Source organism: Schistocerca americana, chromosome 2 (assembly GCF_021461395.2).
Source record: "Schistocerca americana isolate TAMUIC-IGC-003095 chromosome 2, iqSchAmer2.1, whole genome shotgun sequence".
NCBI lineage: Eukaryota > Metazoa > Arthropoda > Insecta > Orthoptera > Acrididae > Schistocerca > Schistocerca americana.
This window is the reverse complement of record NC_060120.1, coordinates 1,025,272,989-1,025,294,986: the sequence shown is the minus strand read 5'-3', so window position 1 is coordinate 1,025,294,986 and position 21,998 is coordinate 1,025,272,989. Positions and strand designations below refer to the sequence as shown.

The window sequence follows — 21,998 nt, the reverse complement described above, 5'->3', positions numbered from 1 at the left end:
CTAGAGGTCCGTTACATAATTGCGGTCTGTGTTAACAGTAATGATTGCCGCCCCCCCCCCCCCCCCCGAAAAAAAAGGGCAAACTAGTAAGTCCTTCACTAAATGGCTCCCGGTACATTTTAATTCAACAAATTCCAAATGATCTGCATTAACCTCGCACTTACGGAAAGCGGGGCATAGTATCATAAGTCTTGCTGTAAATCTTGTAATCCTCCACAGAAAAGAAAAAGGTCAGGATTTGAATCTACCGGAGGAAGCGGAAATATTTAGATACAAAAATATAGTATACGGAACACGCTGAATAGTCAGTTGTCCGTCAAGCATGGTAATAGTCTGACAAATATGAATGCTTGTACGGTTAACTATTTTGTCGTGAAGCGGCCCAGCGCTCTTCATCACGTGCACACAGGGTCACAGCGCCCACGTGACAATTATTATTTACCTGGACATTAGCGTTTCCTCGTGACCGGCGAAGGCAGGGCCAACTTCTGCAAGCTGCGCCTTCCGTGTCTGGGTTGAGTTAGATAAGAAAGCGTTACGCATAGTTTATTCCACTTTGAAACTACGGTCTTGCACTATATCCACAAGTAATTACGTTATGAGTTATACCTTTGAAATCAGTTTTAGCCTTCAGCACTGGTTACTTTCCTTACAGATTTTTGCACGCGCAACGAATGGCTAGTATATCGGTTCGATCTACCCGCGAACTTTATCGGAGAATATTACATCGACCTCCTTCTCAATTCCCCTTCGTTAGTCTAGTTTTTCTAAAAAAAAAAATATTGACAATATTCTCAGAATGGGAGTACCTTGACTAAGAACGCTGGGTTCACCTACAACGGATTAATTTAATAATTTTTATGAATATAAATCTCCAAATAATCTTTATATAATAGCACAAATTTGCAATAAAGTTCATAATTATATTTCAGTTCTTCAATATGTAGGTTACACCTGAAACCGGTAGTGTGGTCAATTTAAACAAAGTCAGCGGTGTTTTCATTGATCAAGTTACATAGTTGTCATTTGTTCTTATATATATTTTTTCTCTGTGCGGTCTCTTTTTCCTGCGGAAATGCTGTGGGAAGTGTTAAGAGTATTACGATTCTCTAAAGCGAACTCAACATTACACTGCAATGGGGAACGTACTCACACTACGGAACTGAACAGCTGCTTCTACCGCATCATACTTCGCTTGGAACTTTGGCAAACTGTTGCAAAATGTTGACAGCCGCGTCAAACTCTTGTGAATACGCATTCGGCGTTTTTCTTTTTTTGTTACAGAAAAGCAATAGGCATGGATTCTGACTGTGAAAATGCATTAACACTGTGTTCTGTAATTCTTGTGTAATTGTTTGTCATGAACATCAGCCCGAAAGAGGTACCTGTGGTGCAGAATTTTATCCTGTATTGGAGAAGGTCTATACTGAAGACAGACAACGTTTCCAGAATTTTGTCAGAATGACATGTGGGTAGTTTGAAGAACTCGTGGGGCTAGTAGCACCACAAATTCAAAGGAAAGACACAAATTTTAGAGCTGCACTATCACCAGCAGAACAGCTTCTTGCTATCCTTCGATTTTTGCAATAGGGGACAGTCACACATGTTTAACGTACTCTCGTCGAATATCACTCGTCAAGAATAGTGAAACTGTGTCTAGAGCATGCTGGGTTATCGCGAATGTACTCAAGCATTTAGCAAAAGTAAGTATTGGTATTTTACTTACTACGCATTCTTAAAACATTTATACCTGCATTTACTACATATTCAGTTCCTTCTCAATAACCCACTGTCTGAAGGCAGGGAACTGAAAGTTATTGTTAAGGTCTCAGACTGCCGTAGTATTTGCCACGTATCGCATCCCATAAGTAAAACAAGTTGCCGGAAAGTGTTCTGTGAAAAATGTGTTCAAGTGTAGGAGTGGGACTAGAGATAACAAAGCACTTTGGTTTAGCTTGTGAGATGAAGATAATCTGTGCATGTTGCAAGTATCAAGTGACTTTCTACAATTCACATGCCAGTCTCTTTGGTGAAAATGGACGATCTAGAGTGTTTGATGTGAATGTTCGACTTGTGTATGGTCTTCGATCCATTGGAAAAGGGTCTGCTGCTGGTAAACTGTTTTGTGGTATTATGAACTTGCCATCGCCTCCAAGCAAATTTGGGTACTACTGTGAACTGGTAGGATCCTCTGTTGAAGATGTGGCTTTGAAAACCATGAAGGAAGCAGTGGAGGAATCTGTAGAAATGAACGGTGGTTCTAGGGATTTGGTAGTGGCATTAGATGGTTCCTGGCAAAAGAGGGGTCATAAATCCCTGAATGGTGTTGTAACTGCTACTTGTGGTGATAGTGCAAAAGTGATAGATGTTGCAATATTATCAAAACATTGTAGGTGCAAAAATAAAATAAAAGGAGCGCACAGTGGAACCTGTGAGGCAAATTTTAGTGGATCAAGTGGAGCAATGGAAGTGGATGGAGTGAAACAAATTTTTGAACGTTCAGTTCCCAGATACAACGTTAGGTACAAATACTACCTTGGGGATGGTGACTCCAAAGGTTTCAAGACTATAGAGGAACTGAAACTATATGGAAATGAATTTGTAGCTGAAAAGTTGGAATCATTGGGCATGTGCAAAAGCGTATGGGTGCACAGCTTCGAAGGCTCAAACAAACTTCGGGTTCAAGTAAGCTCAGTGATGGAAAGACAATAGGAGGGAGAGGCAGGCTTACTGATGAGATGATTGAACGTCTACAGAGATACTATGGGTATGCTGTAAGGCAAAATACTAGTAATGTTAGTGACACGCGAAAAGCAGTGTGGGCATTGTTCCTTAATACTGCCCCTTCCAATGAATACCCTCAACACAGCCTGTGCCCAAAAGATTCCTGGTGCAAATATAATGTAAAAAAGGACTATGATCACAAACATGGTTTGCCAGCAGCTGTGATAAATGCAATAAAACCAATTTTTCATGACTTAGCACAGCCAGAATTGTTACACAAATGTCTACACGGAAAGACGCAGAATCCTAATGAGAGCGTAAACAATTTGATTTGGGAAGTGATTCCTAAAAGGGTGTTTGTACGCATAAAAACACTGCACTTTGGCATTTATGATGCAATAGCAACCTACAACCAAGGGAACAGTGTGAAGTTCTGAAGGCATTAGGATTTACAGCTGGGGTGAACACTGTACGAGCACTAAGAAATATTGACAGAGAAAGGATAAGAGGAGCAGAAAGAAGAGAAAGGCATATGAAGTATGATGGAACAACAGGCCAGAAAAGAAGACAGAAGAGGAAGCTTTTGGAGGATGAAGAAGAAGACCCTGATAATCCACCCTATAGTGCAGGAATGTATTGAGAAACTTTGATAGCCATTTCCCGTAAATTAGAATTTTTCGAATATAAGGAACATTTTCTAAAAATCCACTCAAGCTAGAGAGATGAAATTTTTATACAGCACTCCTAGTGGTCAAACCTAGATTGTAACACAGCCATTTGGCAATATGTTCAGTAGTTTCATTTCAGTTTAATTATAAAGCAATTATTTGTAAAAAAATTTGGGTCATTAATAAAAAAATAATTGGAAGGAAACTAGAAAAGATACTCCAAAATCCCTCTGTCATAACTGCAATACTAAACCACTCTATATGTAAAAAAAATTCAAATTTTTCTATTTGGTAGTTTATTCATAAATGTTCCTCAAACTTAGTGATTTTAACATGGGCACCATAGGCACCTCCGGCTCCCCTTAACTTAAAATAAAAAGACTGATAAAATTAAACAATTTATTCTTAAAAATACTGACTGATTTTGATTTTACAATTTTTTAAAGGAAAGGAATCACTCTGTTTACTCGCTATATGTTGTTAGTATTTGTGCAGTATCACCACCTACAGCCTCATTTTCAGTAGCATGAAATAATGTCATTGTTCCTGCTGTAGCTTCAGCAGCAGCAGTTTTGGCTTCAGCTAACTCAGCAAGCATTTTCTTTGCATCATATGTAACATCAGAAGTTTTTACTTTAATAAGCACCCTCTCAACACTTACTTCTCTCAATTCGGATGCAACCCTATCTGCAAATGCAGGGTATTTGTCTGTTGCATTTGACTGGATTTCATGCACGTTACAACGTGCCCTGTAGCAGTGGCACTCTTACTCTCCTTTGCAAAAATGGGACCTCTGACAGATGTTGAAGCCAGTGGGGAGTGGTGGTGGTGGTGGTGGTGCTGCAGATGCAAAGATGTTTGTTGTAGCAGCTGGGATTTCTTCATTAAAGCTTGTAGATTGGAGTTCAGTGGTGGTGACTAAAAATTCAACTGACCTATCACTGTTATCATCATTATCCTCTTCAAAATGTTTCTGACGAATTCTGAAATACACAAAATATAAACTTTAAAACACTGCCTCCCTTAAGGTACTTATTAAGATATCTATTCAATTTTAACAGTTTTTTTTCTTATTTTTACACGAACCACTTACGAAGGAAGAATGGGAAGAAGTTTCAAATGGAACTGAGACCATATGGAACTTCCCAACTTGTACTGGTGCAATAGACAGCTGACACGTTGAAATAGTGCAGCTTGTAGGTACTGGATCATTGTACTAAAATTACACTGGAACATCGTCATTGTGCTGCTAGCATTGGCAAATGAACATCACAAAGTAATCAGTTACGAAGTAGGTATGCAAGGAAATATTTCAGATGGTGGTCTCTTCAAGAGATCCAAGACAGATGCGCGGTTTTTTAAGGGAAAGACTGCTCTACCCACACCAAGTCCACTTCCTGGAAGAAATGAGGACGTGCCATTTGTTATGTGGGAGACGATGCTTTTCCTCTTTCAGAGTACATGATGAAATTTTATGCAGGGTGATAAGAGAAAGGCAGCCAGGAGAGAAAGTTTAATTACAGTATATCTTGCGCTAGAAGAACTGTGGAGAGTGTTTTTGTAATTTAAACAGCAATTTTTCGGTGTCTTAGAACAATTACCTACTTAAGTCCTGAAAAAGCGACATTAGTGACTTCTGTAGCTTTGTCTGTCCACAATTTTCTTAAAATAAATACAGTAAGTGCCACAGTTTATTCATCACCTGGCAGTTCCGAAGTGGAAGATCCAGAAGCAGGTAGGGTTTCAGATGGCAATTGAAGGATGTCTCCACAAAACAAATGCTTTCAGAGGAATGGAGACAACGCAGTCGGCAAAGTGATATGAAAAGACAAATGAATAAATTTCCAGTGAAAATATAGATGTAATTACAAAATTTATGACCAAAAATCTTACACTTCAGTTACGCTGGTGAACGACGTTTTACTTACGATTTTAAATATTTTTCTCACTCGCTAGTTCACACCTGTCCCAAAAACTGCATAAGCTCGTAAAATATCCATTTCGGAATGGGTATGTCAGTTGTCCACGACCCACTTTTAGTTTTGAGCATGCACTCTGTTTTCATATTTGCCCATTTCCTTTCACATTCCACAAGTGGTACACCAATTTTATCTGAAACTTCTTTCAACAAAGCTTTTCTTTTGTTTCTGTCTTTATACGAAGAATCAGAATGACCCCACAGAGATTTCCTAATTTCAATTTCTAGCAAAAACTGCATTATTAGATCTGTTGATCACTCATGAGTCGCCATAGTAGAAAGAAACACAGCAGACGACACGGCAGTGGGGATGCACGAGTTAGCCAACCCTGCCCTGTTTTTACTCACTTACCATAAACAGCAAACTCGAGACAAAACTTCCCTCACCTAGTGTTCCAAACTCGCGACTTCAAACAACTGTTGACAACAGTTGAAAACTAAGTCAAACTTCGAGTTGAAAACACTTGTCAACCGAGTTTGTTGGAGTTGGTTTTCGGTGTGAAAGTAACTTAACGATGGAGCGACAACATCCGCACTCCCTCCCCGTTGCACACTCAGCTTACAATTACGTTGTAATTCTCAATTAGGTATAAAGCCGCCAGTCTGTTCCAAGTAATATTAAATGTGTCTTCCTGTCATTCATTTATTTACACCACTTTCATTTCTAATATTAGCTAACGATTATACCGGTACTGCATTTACAGTTAAGATCACTTTTTTTTTTTAATCGTACAACCGCGTTTAACAGTTGTCTCAGACACCGCCTTTATACGATAGGTCTGTAAATACGTGTACAAAGTATCTGCTTCATTACTGAAGATACTTAAAATGTGTGATTTGCGACGCCTTCTTAAGGTGATACTGGCTTTTGGAGTTTTGGATACATAGGATGATAACACTACAGCATATCGGCATAATCAGCTGCCGTCGCATAATCAACCGCGCCACAACCAGCCCCTGCGAAAGGACGACGCTGTACTGTGCATACAGTTCCTACGAAAACTATAACAATAATAAATAATAATAATAATAATAATAGGCATAGAGTTGTTGCTGTTACATGTTTGCGGTTGACATTTCCGCAACAGAATGGTCCATCTACTGGCTGCATGTCGAATGGCATCAGTTGCCCGGGGTCATAAAGGTTTAGCAAGCCGGCGTGGTGTTTATTCTACCGAAGTAGTCCACTTTCGCTTGCTGATAAAGAGCACCCGTAGTAGAAACAGAAGCTCCCGAAATGTATTGATTAGAAGTGTTAGCTATTACCTAGATCTTATTCTGCATCCTTATCTTTAAAGTATTTCCCATGGGAGCGGGAACACTGGCCCCAGCGTTTCTGCTACCTTTGAAATGAAAGAAGACTGTATCTTTGCAAGTGGGTTTAGTATCATCCGCGATTCCGCTTGAAACTTCAGTTAAAACTTCTCTCCTTAAATTTGACATTCAACCTGGAGCAGAGAAATGAGTGACACAGAGCTAAGAGTATGGTAGCTGGGCAACAACTACAATCTCGTTTATAGTCAATAATGTAGGTCGTCTGCGGTCGTACACTGCCACGGTTTAGTATGCCGTTTTGATAATTTACTAGGAAATTAAGATATAAATTGAAAATGAATTACAGATATTGGGTCTAAGTTAGTATTGATTTAAATCAACGGAGAAAGCAGAAAATTCGTGCTAGGCCTGGACTCGAACCCGGGTCTCCTGCTTACATGGCAGATGCTTTGACCATGAAGCCATCTGCACGGACTACCCTCGCACGCCTCCCGTCGGACCCAAATTATCACGTTATCCGCACACGTCTAATGTAGTGCCCCTTGTCCGTTCTCCTCATTACACGGGGCACTTCGCCGATTCCCGTAAGAGTTCGAGCGTGGTGTGAATCCGCCGTCTTCGCCTAAATTACATACACCGAAGCGCCAAAGAAACTGGTATAGGCTTGTGAATTCGAATACAGAGACAAGTATACAGGCAAACTACGGCGCTGTGATCGGCAACCCCTATATAGGGTCTGGTGCAGTTGTTAGGTCGGTTACTGCTGCTAAAATGGCAGGTTATCAAGATTTAAGTGAGTATGAACGTGGTGTCATAGCTGGCGCACGAGCGATGGGACACAGCATCTCTGAGGTAGCGATGGATTGGTGACTTTCCGGCACGACCATTTCACCAGTGTACTGTATCAGGAATCCGGTAAAACATCAAATCTCCGACATCGCTGCGGCCGGAAAAAGATCCTGCAAGAACGGGCCCAACGACGACTTAAGCATGACGGAAGTGCAACCCTTCCGCAAATTGCTGCAGATTTCAATGCTGGGTCATCAACAAGTGTCAGCGTGCGAACCATTCAATGAAACATCATCGATATGGGCTTTCGGAGCCGAAGGCCCACTCCTGTACCATTGATGACTGCACGACACATTTACCTTGTCTGGGCCAATCAACACCAGCATTGGACTGTTGGTGACTGGAAATATGTTGCCTGGTCGGGAGGGTCTCGTTTCTAATTGCGTCGAGCACATGGACATGTACGGGTATGGAGATAATCTCATGAATCCATGTCAGCAGGGGACTGTTCAAGCTGGTGGAGGCTCTGTAATGGTGTGGGGCGTGTGCAGTTGGAGTGATAAGGGACGGCTGATGCCTCTACATACCACTCTGACACGTGACGCGTACTTAAGCATCCTGTCTCATTAAGTGCATCCATTCATGCCCATTGAGCATTCCGACGGACTTGAGCAATTCCAGCAGGACACTACGACTCCCCACACCTCCAGAATTGCTACAGAGGGGCTCCAGGAGCACTCTTCTGGGTTTAAAGTTCCGTTGGCCCCAGACTACCCAGACATGAACATTATTGAGCATATCTGGGATGCCTTGCAACGTGCTGTTCAGAAATATCTACACCTCCTCGTACTTTTACTGATTTATGGACAGCCCTACAGGAATCACGAAGTCAGTTCCCTCGATCACTACATCAGACATTAGTCGAGTCGATGACACGTCGTGTTGCGGCACTTCTGCGTGCTCGCGGGGGCCCTACATGATATTAGGCAGGTGTACCAGTTTCTTTGGCCCTTCAATGTATGTATGTGATGTCTGTGTATAGATGAGTTGAGAATCTGGGTCTGCCGAGCAGTTGCGGTGTCCACTGTGCCCGGATCGTTTAGTGACCAGAGAATCTGCCTAGCATGCAGGAGACTCGGGTTCGAATACCGGCCCGGCACAACTTTTCAGCTCTCCCCAGTGATTTAAATCAACCCCCACTTGCAGCCAATGTCTCTAATTCCTTTGCGTCTTAGTTCATAGAGGCTGTTAGATCAAAATGGTGTCTGTTCTTTCGGACTTGTCTAAAAGAACAGATGTCACATGTATTTATAAATTAAAATTTAAAAAACTCTTCTTCCCGTGTACAACACTAGATGAAAGACGAAAACTACTTAATATTGTTCCGTCGCGGCGCGCACGCGTAGAAAGTCACAACTGTACGTGACCCCGACGGATCAGGAATACCTTCATCGTCATTCACCGCTAAATGCTTTATTAATAAATACTGGACGCACGTTCACCGAACAGCTACAACGCAACTGTTTGAACGTTGCGGCTGGCAACAGTTGAAAACACCTCTTAGTCAGGCACAAACACTGCCGACTGGTGACAGATATGTATCGAGCAGATCTAGGTAGCAAAGTGACACTGCTGCAGGGACAGACGGTAGCACCTGTTGTTTAGATTAAATCTGGTGGTTCTGTTGTTTTGATTATAAGAAATCCGCTTTAAAAACCCGAATCTCAGAACAGTATTTTGTACAAATTGATTTCTCACAGTCTTGCCTTGTATGGTTAAAGAAGTGCATTTTTGTGCTTAAAATTTTAGAAATTATACACTTTATTGACTATCTGACTAGGAGGAGTGAACTATTAAAAACAGTCCTGCCAGTCCTGTAAAAAACAGATCAATTAGAGAGAGAGAGAGAGAGAGAGAGAGAGAGAGAGAGATCAACAAGTACTTAAATATTACTTTTGATTCGTCGAGCTTAAAATAGTGTTGTGGTCAAGACGATTGCTGATTAGTTTCATGGCCATGGCTATAAGCCCAACTTTCTACACCAGCGACGACCTTTGAAACAGAGTTTGGTCCGTCTTCAGGCAGTTATTTTAAGTTCACTACAGACTTCTAATGCGATGTTACTTCCGATAGCGTTGTAGTAGACGTGGCAATCATCATGCTCAATCCTTTCCACAGAATACGTTTCCATGAATCACAATTTATACCGAAGGTGTCGCCGGGTCTTGCGCTATCTTGCGGAACCGAATTCCTCGCTTACTGAACATTTTCATGTCAGCTGATGGCCGCCCGGAACGGTCATTATTAGAGACACGATTACTTGCATTTGCATGTTGCATATGCATTTGCATATTTGGCTCCTTTTCTTCGGTAATTGCATATTTTAACTAAAAACTAGTAGCGATGTACATTTTCTCTATATATTTACAATATTTTAAAAATTTAGACGGGCGGTCTGTAGCTCGACCTAGTTTTGATGTCTCACAGATGGACCGCGACCAGGAACAGCGTGCAGTCGCTAACCGAGAGGCCACTGCCTAGCGAAATCGTTACAGAAGAGGAAGAGGCAGAGTCCTGCGCTCTCGCCCCCGGTTAATCCCCTTCGCTCTTATACCGTATGCGTCGGTAACAATTAAATTAAACTAGGCAAGGTTTTAGTAGCACGTCCATTGTTTCAGCTTAGCTTTCTATTTATTTGTACAAAGTTGAACAAGTTTACGGCGTGCAGTGTGTAATGCGTTGTGCGCCATGCTGCCCGAAAAAAGAAACGTAGTTTCGTCGATAGCTGACCATCCTGGAACATTTACATATCACATAATTGTTTTATATTGTTGAGTTTGCGAGAAAAACGTTTCGGGAAAATGTTTCAAACAGACCAGCATGTCAAGACAAGTCATGTGGCAGTAAAGCAGAAGAAAAGACCACGACATCAACTACTGACAACAGCAAGTTGCAGTAGCAGTGATTCGTCCAAACGTAACCAAAACAGTCGGTTTAACATGGATCTATGTGAAGCATTCATTGCAAGCAATATTCCTCCTCACAAACTTACAAACCCTATCGTCAAAGGCTTCCTGCGCAAATATCGCTTAAATCAAAATATACAAGATAAATCAACATTGCGTAAAAATTACATACTGACAATTTACATAAATGTTCTATAAGAAATACGCAATGAATTCAAGGACAGCATTATCTGGATTTCTATTGACGAAACTAGAGACACGTGTGGCTGTTACATAGCAAATTTAATTGTTCGTGCTTTAAAAGAAGAGCCTTCTTCTTTCTATTTAGCGGCCTGCAAATAACTTGAAAAAGTAGATCATTCTACGATCGCCATATTTGTGAATGAGGGTATTAGAAAAATATTTCCACAATCTTCTGCAGATGAAAGGGTGTTTGTGTTTATTTCAGATGCTGCTCCCTATATGATCAAAGCAGGAAAAGTACTCCTAGTATTTTACCCCAATTTCGTTCTTGTCAGATGCTTTGCTCATGGAGGACATCGCCTTGCTGAAGAAGTAGGTTCCACGTTTGTGAATGTAAATAAACTTATTTAATCCACAAAGAATATGTTTCTAAAGGTTCCTGGTCGCATCAAGACCTACAAAGAAAAACTACCAAATGAGACTTTACCTACCGAACCAATGGTAACTCGTTGGGGTACGTGGGTCGAAGCCGAGTAGTTTTACAATAAATGTTTCGAGACCATTGCAGGGATAGTAAACGACTTCGATTGAGCAGAGGCTTTGGCACTTTGCCAGCGCAAGGAAGCTTTTAATGATTCCGGTATTAAAAAAGACATTGCTGTGATTAGCACTCATTTTTCCCGTATACCTGCAAGTATCAAAAAGCTTGAAACTCAAGGTTTGGCGTTGAATGAATCTATGCGCTTAATGAAGAAAATTATTCTAGTAAAGTCCTCATTGCCGGAGGAATTTACAAGAAAACTCAAAGTAAAGTTTGAAAATATTTTAAACAATAATCCAGGCTTTGAACCCCTGTGCCAAATTGATAGTTTTATTAATGGGACAGGTAAACTTTTACCAGAAACAATAAGTGCCAACATAGCACACAAATTAAAATACTGCCCAGTTACCTCAGTTGATGTAGAACGGTTCTTTTCTGTTTACAATAATGTTTTTATTAATGGGACAGGTAAACTTTTACCAGAAACAATAAGTGCCAACATAGCACACAAATTAAAATACTGCCCAGTTACCTCAGTTGATGTAGAACGGTTCTTTTCTGTTTACAATAATGTTTTCGGTGATCGAAGGCACAATCTTACAACCCAATGTTTTTATGTTTACAATAGTAGAAAAAAGTAAACTAGATTGTAAATGATGCTGTGGTCCAATAGTACTAATTGAAAGTTAATGCTGTTCAAAAAAATTTCATGATTTTATGTAGTCTTTTGAGCAAAATATTAAGCAGTTTTTCAGCGTGCCCCTCTGTGTGCGATATATCTCGAAGTTGGCCCTGTACACATCGATTGCTTCGCTGCGACTCACTCGCATCGCATCCGCTTGTTACTCACAACAATAGCAAAAAAGGAACAATTCTTGAATCACGGTATGCGTCCCCATTTTGCAAATTTCTTGAAAATAATCCCACAAATGCCCCGTTCCTAACCTCTACTAGAAAGTATTCAGAAAATATCAGCGTTCTAGATGTACCGGTTTTTCGCGTGGCCGGCGCTCTTCCTCGTAATGATATGCACAGATTCGACATTGAGATATAATGCACGCAGTAACTACCGTGTTTTTTTCATTATTTGATCCTGCATATTTCGACACTTTTCGTGCATTTTAAGGTTTTTATGATGCATATCATCACGTCTCTAGTCATTACTAATCGATGTTCGATCGTAAATATGTTTCCAGCCGAAAGTGTTGTGTTCAAAAACTTGCGTCAACATTTGATGAGTTTCTGCAGCGGTTTTGCTAAGTTTTCAACGAAATTTTATACAGACACAGGAGTATTCCAGGTCAGCCACCCCAGAACCAGAAACCAACGGAAACATGACAAAGGAGACACGCTCGCTACAACTCGCCACCTAGCCGCACTGATCAAGAAGTATGATAGTGGTGACACCTAGCGGTACTTCTTCCTACTCCAGCGCTGTGTCGGAGGGTCGGCGTTTCACCACACAGCTGACTGCCCTGGGATGCGCCTTGCAACGGGTGCTGCTACTGACATTTAGATCTCGGTACATTCGCATATGTGCAGTTCTGAGATAAATAACAAAAGCAGGCAACTCAAAATAACATCCAGCCAAACGCATGACAAATTCCATATCACAGATTGCTGTAGCGTGGTATGAAGCGCAAATGTGCAACACCGAAGTAATTCGTGAGGTGCATCTGTTATCAACACGATAGTTGCTTTGGACACCATCGTGTTGCATTAGACACGGTACTATTGCAGGTGGTATGCTGTAGCTTTCCTCTGACCTCTGAACTGGCTTACCCAGTGGGGGGGCAAACAATTCAACGCGAGCTACGAACCTCGATGCAACTTTTTTCACAATAACAAATCAATCCCAAAAGTGAAAAAATGGGATTAGTGACGGAAGAAACCCTTGGACTTACTGGGAACCGAAACCTGACTTTCGCCTGTATAGCCTGGCTGTACCTTGCCACCGAGTCACGCTATGTGCTTGTACTTTCAGTAGGGTGCTGCGACGCTGTTGCCAGCTTTCAACTTGCGAAGCGCAAATGGTTGCAGGTGAAACAGTCTTCTACAGGGTGACACAGAAAAACGGGAACATTTCGACAAGCCAATAAAACTAGAAGTGATGAAAGAAAGACATTGCATTCATAGTAATTGAAACCTCAAAACTTTTCCATTTACGAAACATTGGTGGCATTTATCATTTTTTGAAATTTACGTCCTTTAGATGGCGTCTTCCTGTACGAATACATTCGTGAAATCTGCTGTTGAGATTCCTCATTGGCCGCTGCAACATCTCAGCTGGGATACTGTGAATTGCATCCTGTATTCTCTGTTTTAAATCATCCAGGGCTCTTGGTCGAGTCGCATAGACTTTGCTCTTGAGGTAGCTCCACAAGAAAAAAAAAATCACAAACGGATAAATCTGGCGACCTAAGGGGGGCAGGGAATGTAACCGAATCTCGAGACCACACGGTTGCCCAACAATTCTCGCGTGTATGTCAATGATTACCGTGCGGTGTGTGATGTCGCCCCGTTCTGTTGAATCCAGGCTTCTGGAACGTTTGGGAAAAGTTGTTCAATGCAGGTGTAACGAAAGTTCGTAACATCTCCACGTAACGATCAGCATTGACAGTTATAGTGTTTCCCCGTTCATTTGCGAAAAAAATACGGTCCGATGATCCCATGTGTCGAAACAACACACCATACTGCCTCTTTACTAGCGCGTAAAGGGCGTTCATGAACGTCATTAGGATCTGTGTTTGCCCAGTAACGGTAGTTCTATTTATTCACATAGCCTGTGAGATGAAAATGTGCCTCATCTGACATCCACGACTTGTTTAGAAATTCATTGTCATTGTTTATTTTTGTTACCATTTGTTGACAGAATCCTAATCGTAATCGGTAATCGTTGTCCTTCAATTGTTGCACCATCTGCAGTTTGTACGGATGAAATTTTAAATGAAGATGAAGAATTCTGCGAACACTCTCCCGGGACATTCCAACCACTGCTGCTTGCTTACGATTTGAACGCCGTGGGCTCCGTAAGGCAGAGTCACGTACGACATCAATGTTCGATGGAGAACGCACACTTCTTGGTCGTCTTGTTGTTTTCTTCTTGAGGGCAGATGTAGTCTCTTCAAAGTTATTAATCCAACATTTTATCGCGTGTTTCAACGGAACGCCATCACGATGTCCTAAATTATAAAAAGGTCGAAACTCCCTCTGCGCCGCTACCAAACTATCATTGTTTATATAAAACATTTTTATGGTTAACGCACGCTGTTGTCCGTTCCACTGATCCATGATTACTGAAATGGCGGACTGTTTACTCGCTGTCACAAACCCCCAGAGCTGTCATCTGCCCATGGCTGCCACTACTCATTTCAAACATTCCCATTATTCTGTGTCACCCTGTATACACTGCAAGACAGGCATTGCAACAGAGACTTATACAAACTCCGTTACATGACTGGTTGACGTACGCTCACCAAGCCCACTGCAGAGTTACTTGCAATTGTCCTACGATTGCTACTGCAACCGCGCTGAAACCATGTAAGACAGAAAACAGATACATCTAGACATCCGCGAAGGCAATGGGTATCACGAAGTTGCACACTATAAAATCGGTAGGTCGTGTGCGGAAGGTAGTGAAAACAGTGAACAGCGGAAATAGTCATTTCTGTCGGGGAGAGAGCGCGATGATTAGGGTAATTTTCAGTCGTGGAGCATCTAATGAATCACTTGTCTCGGGAGGCAACAATATCATCTTGCCGTTCTACTGATCGCTGCAAGCTTGCAAACTGGCAGCTGGACACTACCTAATTAGCAACAGGCAGGTGAATTTGCATTAGAGTGCAGTGGTTTCATTTGACTAATTCACTCTTTAAACCTGAGTTCCGAACATTATAGCTGGACGTATTTGGCAGCACCCAGAGCGGGAAGCAATGACCTACAGAAACAATTGATAGCTGTAATTGTTACGCTTTGGGCCATTAAAAGTCCATTAATTTGAGTAATGAACTTCAGTGTTTCTTAATGAGGCACGAAAGCCCTTTTCAAAGTACGGGAGAGTTCATCAGGGCTTAGCCTCATTTCGCTTCGGCATAAGCCGTTCGCCGAGAGAACTTTAGCCAGAGCTGACAACGGCGTCTACTATGTATAGCCCGTTGAGCTGTTGTCTGATTTAGCAGTTTGCTGTTCTAGCAGACAACGTCCCTCTCTCTCTCTCTTTATCCCTAGTTTATCGGTTTAATGCCCGTGTTCCCAGTTGCAGGAAACGAATTCTCTTTTTGGTAAATATGGAACAAATATACATATCTTCTGTCCCTCTCTTTAATCCGAACAATCAATGTTCGATCCCACGAGAGTCCTATAATATTTTCTGAAACTCTTCCTGACTTTACACCTAACAATACTTTAAGATGTACGCCTGAAAACATTTTTTGCTTGTACGAAAACTGCTACGTCACTTCTTTAATGGTTAACTGAGACGAGGGAAGACCAAGGAACACTCCTTCCAACAGGCCCGTTAGCAGTTAACCGTCATCGCCGCACCGTATTATTCAAATCAATTACCGTATTAATTGTTGTATAGGTAAACCAAAACGAAAATTTTAAAAAATTGGCATTTTTTCTTAACAGTTCTATTTCGACTTGCGGGCTTCTCCAGGTGATGCCAACCATAGTCTTAGAGCGCCTACGAAGATTGCTTAGTAAATCGTCGAATCACAGTGAAAAAAGTTTAACACGAAATTAAGAAACTTTTCTGTTAAGCGCACATTAAAAAAAAAAAAAAAAACCTTTTGTAACTTGGGATCTCATCAAATTTTATTATAGTGCAGCAATTAGATTTCCTCCTAAAATTTACTCTTATAGGCACATAGTGCATATCAGACGTCTACTGAAAATAGATAATCGCTATTGGTAAGTAAATCTGTTATTCTTTACCCAAAATGAGAATCCAATAGCTAACACACAGCGCTTTCCAGTTCGCTGTGTATTCGACAGCTAATGTTCTTCGCAATTTGAAACTTTTCCCCAAGGCAAATTAAGGTGTTTTATTACGAAGGTGTACTGAAAAGTACTTCTTCCGAATTTATTAATGTGAAAACTCCGTATGACTTTTAAATAAAACAGAAGTTATTAAAATTCTACATCTTTATTCTTCATTTCTATATATTTGGTGCCCTCTGTCGTTAAAGGGCTCCGAACTGTTGCGTGTAACTTAGCAGTGTGTACCAGTAACTATGTCAGTGCGTGAGAAACAGCATGCTGTAATCGAATTTTGAATTCGAAGAGTTCGTTCACACTTGGAGCATCCTGTCCTTCAATACGAACAATGCCAAGACCGCACACGAGCTTTGCAACAATTCGACGCCTTGGCTTCACTGTCATCGATCAATACTCCAAACAGCGCCTACTTAGCCCCATCCGATTTTCATGTGTTTCCGAAACTTAAAGAACACTTTGGAGGACTTGACTTTCATAGCAATAAAGCGGTGCAAGAAGAGGTGAGATTGTGTCTCCGTGAACAGTAAAACATTCTACAGTGACGATATCAACAAACTGGTCTCTCGTTGGCAGAAATGTGTTCGCCGTCAGGGTGCGTATGTTGAGACATAAATATGTAGACAGGAGGAGTAAAGATGCAGAATATTAACAACAATTGGTTCCAGTGAAGAAGCCTTAAGTTCTCACATAAAAAAATCAGAGGCATTACTTTTCAGCACGCCCACGTAGATCCTTCTGAATTGCGTATTATTAGTACCACGATTTTTTCCTAAGAGATTTTTCCTCCCCCCTCACCCACACCCTCCGATCACGATTGTCTCTTAATCGATGTTTTACTGTGTAACCAGCAGTAAAACAAGCCACTTTCACCAATGTAGAAGATATCTATGAAAAACTGTATGAGCTCTGTGCTTCTTACCGCGTTTGCTTTTTGTAAAGAGCAATGACTGTAAGAAATGAGTAGTGAAATAAAAAGTGTTGGACTCAAAAATGGTGTTTGATATAATTAAACTTTTTTAACTAAATGATATTTAACTATTAGAAATAATACCCCTCACTGGTAAAACTTGTTTGGGCTAACACAGCCCCTGTTCCTTTCCTTGAGAATACCCGTCCGTCCGATTCTGCAGAAAGTTCAATTCCTATTGTGTTTTATGTTCATCTCTTTCCAGCAGCAGAGACCCTATTGTGGGAGCATTCTGAAATACAGTTTCTATGAACCATACTCTTTGGGGCTCGAAAATACGGCGTTGAAGAATCGCCTAACTTATTTCACATTGTCGTTGACAGAGCTATTTCATCTCCATTTTAAGGAAAACGGCGGTTTGTTTTCGTGCCTAGCGATTTCTCAGCCAGTATACATAAAAAATTACAGAAACTGTATTTAAAAACATCAAACACGAAACGATTTTGACACAAAATTCACGTGTTTCAACACTCACTTCGGCAAACAAACACTGAATTTGAAAACTGAGGTGTCGCCAACGGCAATACCCAAGACTTAACTCCGCCAGTGACCTCTGTTTACTTTTTTAGGTAAAAACAGCGAATAAATGTGGGCGACGTATCGACTGGAGGACGTAGGTATATTTAATACATCGAGAAGCACAATCTTTCCTGTTTTGTGTTAAAAGAAGAAAAAAAGTGTAGGAAATTACATAGTTTTGTGTCGGGACCACAGTATTATTTCGTTTTAACCGATTTCTCGTGTAACTTTTTAGACTGTACTGAGGACAGAAAAAAGTACTCGCCGAACCGGCTCGGAATCTGGTATTATATCCTTTGCCTACACAAATTTCTCATGTAAAGAACTTATTGGCATAGAATAAGATAACCTAAAGCAAAATTTCCTTCACGTAGTTAATACAGAACCTACCTTGCTCCAGAATGTATTTGTAGCTGGAGCACATGAACACGACGGCTGCTGCAACCAGTTTTCCTGGCACCGCTCCCGGAAACTACTAAGCAAACCGTGTCACATGGCTCGATAAGATCCAGCCCTCCATCCACCCACGCCGCAGCTCTGTCATAATGACCCAGCTACTTACATCCGCAAAAATTCGATGTTCTCCAGTCACTTCCGCAGAACATTATTTTACTCCCTCCTCTCAATAGAAAATACTTCAGACGCTATATCGAGAATGATGCACTTTGAGTATCAGTTCAACAAATTACATACTTTGCATTCTGCTGTTATCAGCCTTCTCCGGCATCTGTTATGCTTTCTCGTCAATCTAAGTACATGAAATACAACAAAGACCATACATCGGGCGTTGGAAAGATACAGATCGTTAATTTGTGCTCTTCTTAGCGTGGAGCAGGAGTGTGTGTGAACATTCACATGTGCAGAAGGGGATATCTTCCGCCAACATACATTGCCTCCATGTCACGTGACTTTGTTGTACGTACCTCTAAAAAAGTAGCTATTCTTCCTGCCACGTATTTCAATTGACATCCTTACCACTGTTCCTACTATTAAATAAATTTGATAAAACAGATCGAAATATGCGTTGCATTAAATTATGTTTAGCATTTATATAAGTACAATTCCGTCCTTATAAGTAATTCTTTTTTTGTTTGGCCTATTCATGAGGGGCATCATCAGTGATCTATCACATGATGGCAATTGTTCAATTCTGTACATTTTGCTAGGTGACGTAACGTTTTCTGTTAGCACTACACATAAATATGTATAATCATACAATATTCTTTATATTATAAGTCACTGATAACGCCTAATGAGAAACGTTCAGCTGAAAAAAACCGGATCTGTTCTTATCAATATGATAAACGTAATTGAAGCAGCTACTGATAACGAATGACTGCAAGTATTAACAATGTCTTAACCATAAAAAACTCCAGTTACTAAACATGATAAGACGGCACATGAATTTACCACAAACCAAACAGCAATGTCAACAGCACAAAATAAAAGAACACACATACTTTCACTGTTTCAATTGGTAACGAGGTACAAGCAAAGTAGGAATGCATACAACCAAAAATAAACAGACAAAACTGTAATAATTTTAAATAATTTAGTAGCACTGAACATGAAAGGACAAACTGTCGCCAGTGCTGTTTTACTACTGAAGTGACATGAAACGGATGAAGGAATGCGAATACAATCAGGGATGAACCAATGGTAGGACATACTATTAGCGAATATTATTCAGAATTGCTGAACTCTACTGTAATGAACATACTGTGACTAACAAATATTTGTGCAAAAAAGGGGGCGAGCAGCCACTTCAACCATTTTAACCGTAATTTATCATAAAAAATATTTACACGAAAATTACATTTTTTCAAACACTGAGCTCACAGTGTTCGAACTATAAGAAACACTGCGTGTGGGAAAAATTATGTTTTCTATAAACCATTGGATTTTTTTTCCTCTTACAAACCTGCAATCCATTCCTAAATGTGGCACTTTCATAACACCAGTAACGTCACATAAAATATATAATTACAGTACGCATCTGACTTTTCATGATGTTTAAAAGGGCATGATTATGTAGCATTATGTCACATTCCTTAAGAACTGAACGAAAATACCGAAAAATAAACACTTGACAGTGCTGTTACTCTGTCCTTATGCAAGTATATAAATCACCTTTTAAGTTACGGTTATACACCAGCGCAAAAGTAATGATTAGCGTAAAATTTGTTCTCCTGTTCGAGTCCGCGTAAGTAATAAACTGTAATATTCTAGGCAACATTTCCTGTGTAGTAATATAGCACGACAGAGAACATGAATTTCAGATAAAGGGGTCGAACCAAAATACGGAATCACCGTAATTTTTGACAAAAGAATTTGGATCACTATGTAACAGTTGATTATTTAAGCTATAAAATGTAACAAATCACACAATTTGAACATTATTAGATTATACCAATCCTCTGTCTTTATTTTAGCAATGGAATGCATCTTTCGTTGCGCGCTACGTTTACTATTTCACACTATCCACCTGATGAAATGCGTGATACGAGACGAAGTATAACAAAAACATTCGCTGAGACATGGAGTCGGTCATTGGTCTTCCCCCACTACAGCGAACGTGCTCGTGGAAGGTCAGTTACCCACCGCACGTGTTACTTTCCTGTCAGGATGACAGAATTCCAAGGTTATTGACCTCGCAGGAACATTAACGACTCTCGAATCCAAAAACATTCCACCACAGCCTGACATGCACATACTCACTGCCACAAATGTTGTAATATCATAAATATACCGTAATTAATAAAAAAAGTAGCGAAATCAACACGTTGAGATTCCTAATTAATTTGATATGAAACTGCACAAGTAAAATCAATAACAATAACAAAACCCTTATATCTGAGATATATAAATATGTTTGTATACAAAGGGCTGTATTTACGGGACGGTTCTCGATAAATCCCACCACGTCTCGTATCTTTATGTCTTCATACATCCATATAACAAATAAACAAAGATGTTATGGTTTACTATCGTAAACAACACGAACAGTTTCACGATGATTTCATTCACGTGTCAATCTTGATTGCTTGCATGGAAACACTACGAAAACAATTAAGCTAAAAGCCACGATACCGGCGTCATCACAAGAATGTTTTGGTTAGACGTCACTAACTGACGTACACTGCGTGGTCACACGGGATATAACAACACTATCAGCATTACCGCTGATATGACGTCAAATACATGTGAATGACGCACACTGGTTTCAGATATCACAATCGAATTTCGCAATAGCGGAACGAAAACAAATGTTGTCAGTAGTTTTAAGCACCCACTACAATAAAAATATGACGTTAAAATATCTTACTCACCACAAGAGCCATGCACATTGAAGACTGATTAGACGGTTAAAGACGCAAATCCGCACAGTCGGATGTTTTAAGCACTCCCACGGGCGAACAGAACTCAAGGTTAACTGTCTGCGGAACAAAGATGGAGGACAGTCTAGACGGCGGAGCTCTGTCTGACGTGACGTCACCCTTAGGTGGAATACCATTGGCTGACGGCAGTCTGCGTCGAAGAAGAGGGGCGCTTCAATACAAAATATGCGGCGTTTCTAGAGCAACGCGTCTGTCAGGACGTAACATTTCTGCTGCAGTGACACGAACGCCTAAATCCATGTGACGCAACCAGAAACATGTAAAAGTTCCTGAAAATTCTTTTTATATAGTGCTGTGACGATCAGGTGTGAATAAAGCAGCTGCTCTTCCGTTATTCTGACAGGCTTTCCAGTCTTTCAGATGAAAATTAAAACAAAACACATTACTGGAACAACTTAATCGTGTGGTCACTTAATTATGCGGGACATCCAGGGGTTTAAAGTATATTAGATCCGCCACCAGTCAAAGTTTGAAGTGCTGCAGATCGCAAAACTGCGCTGAGAATGCATTTCTTAAAGCTTTCCTGACGCATCGAACATTCCATCATTTTCCGGACGAATCACCTTAAGAATAATTGAAAGTTTGTCAATCGAAATATCGTAAAATGATTAAGAATATCCCGCAAGCACGCCCGAAAAATTATGGAATATGTGCTTCTCGTCGTGTGTATGTGCAAGTGGATTAGGTACGCCTTTGATGTGCTATTTCGGTACTCATTGTAACGTATAACGGAAGTTGATCCACCCATCCAACTGAGTTTCGTGCAATACTGTTTAGTGCCAAGCAAATGTACTGCCCTTTGTAACTCATATCAAAAGTCCAACCCATTTTTAAAAAAAATCCTATTTTAATACATAGTAGTTTCAGAAGTCTTTATGCATTCGTAACAAATACATGCGTTTTCACTTCTTCATCCACGGTAACGCATAGTTATAACCCTGACTGCAAGAAAGAGCGTAATATTACACATCCGTTACTGTATGTCTCCATTA

At 40.6% G+C, this 21,998-nt stretch overlaps 1 protein-coding gene across 1 annotated transcript in view; it reads right to left on the bottom strand.

Annotated features, from left to right (window-relative positions):
• The window catches only part of LOC124596407 (PRL-1 phosphatase), a 627,938-nt gene extending 606,921 nt beyond the window's left edge, over window positions 1-21,017 (bottom strand). Inside the window, exon 1 of the mRNA XM_047135537.1 lies at window positions 20,938-21,017. The gene's annotated coding sequence lies outside the window, so the exon portion shown is untranslated. The remainder of the gene's footprint in view (window positions 1-20,937) is intronic.
• Window positions 21,018-21,998: the final 981 nt, after the last annotated feature.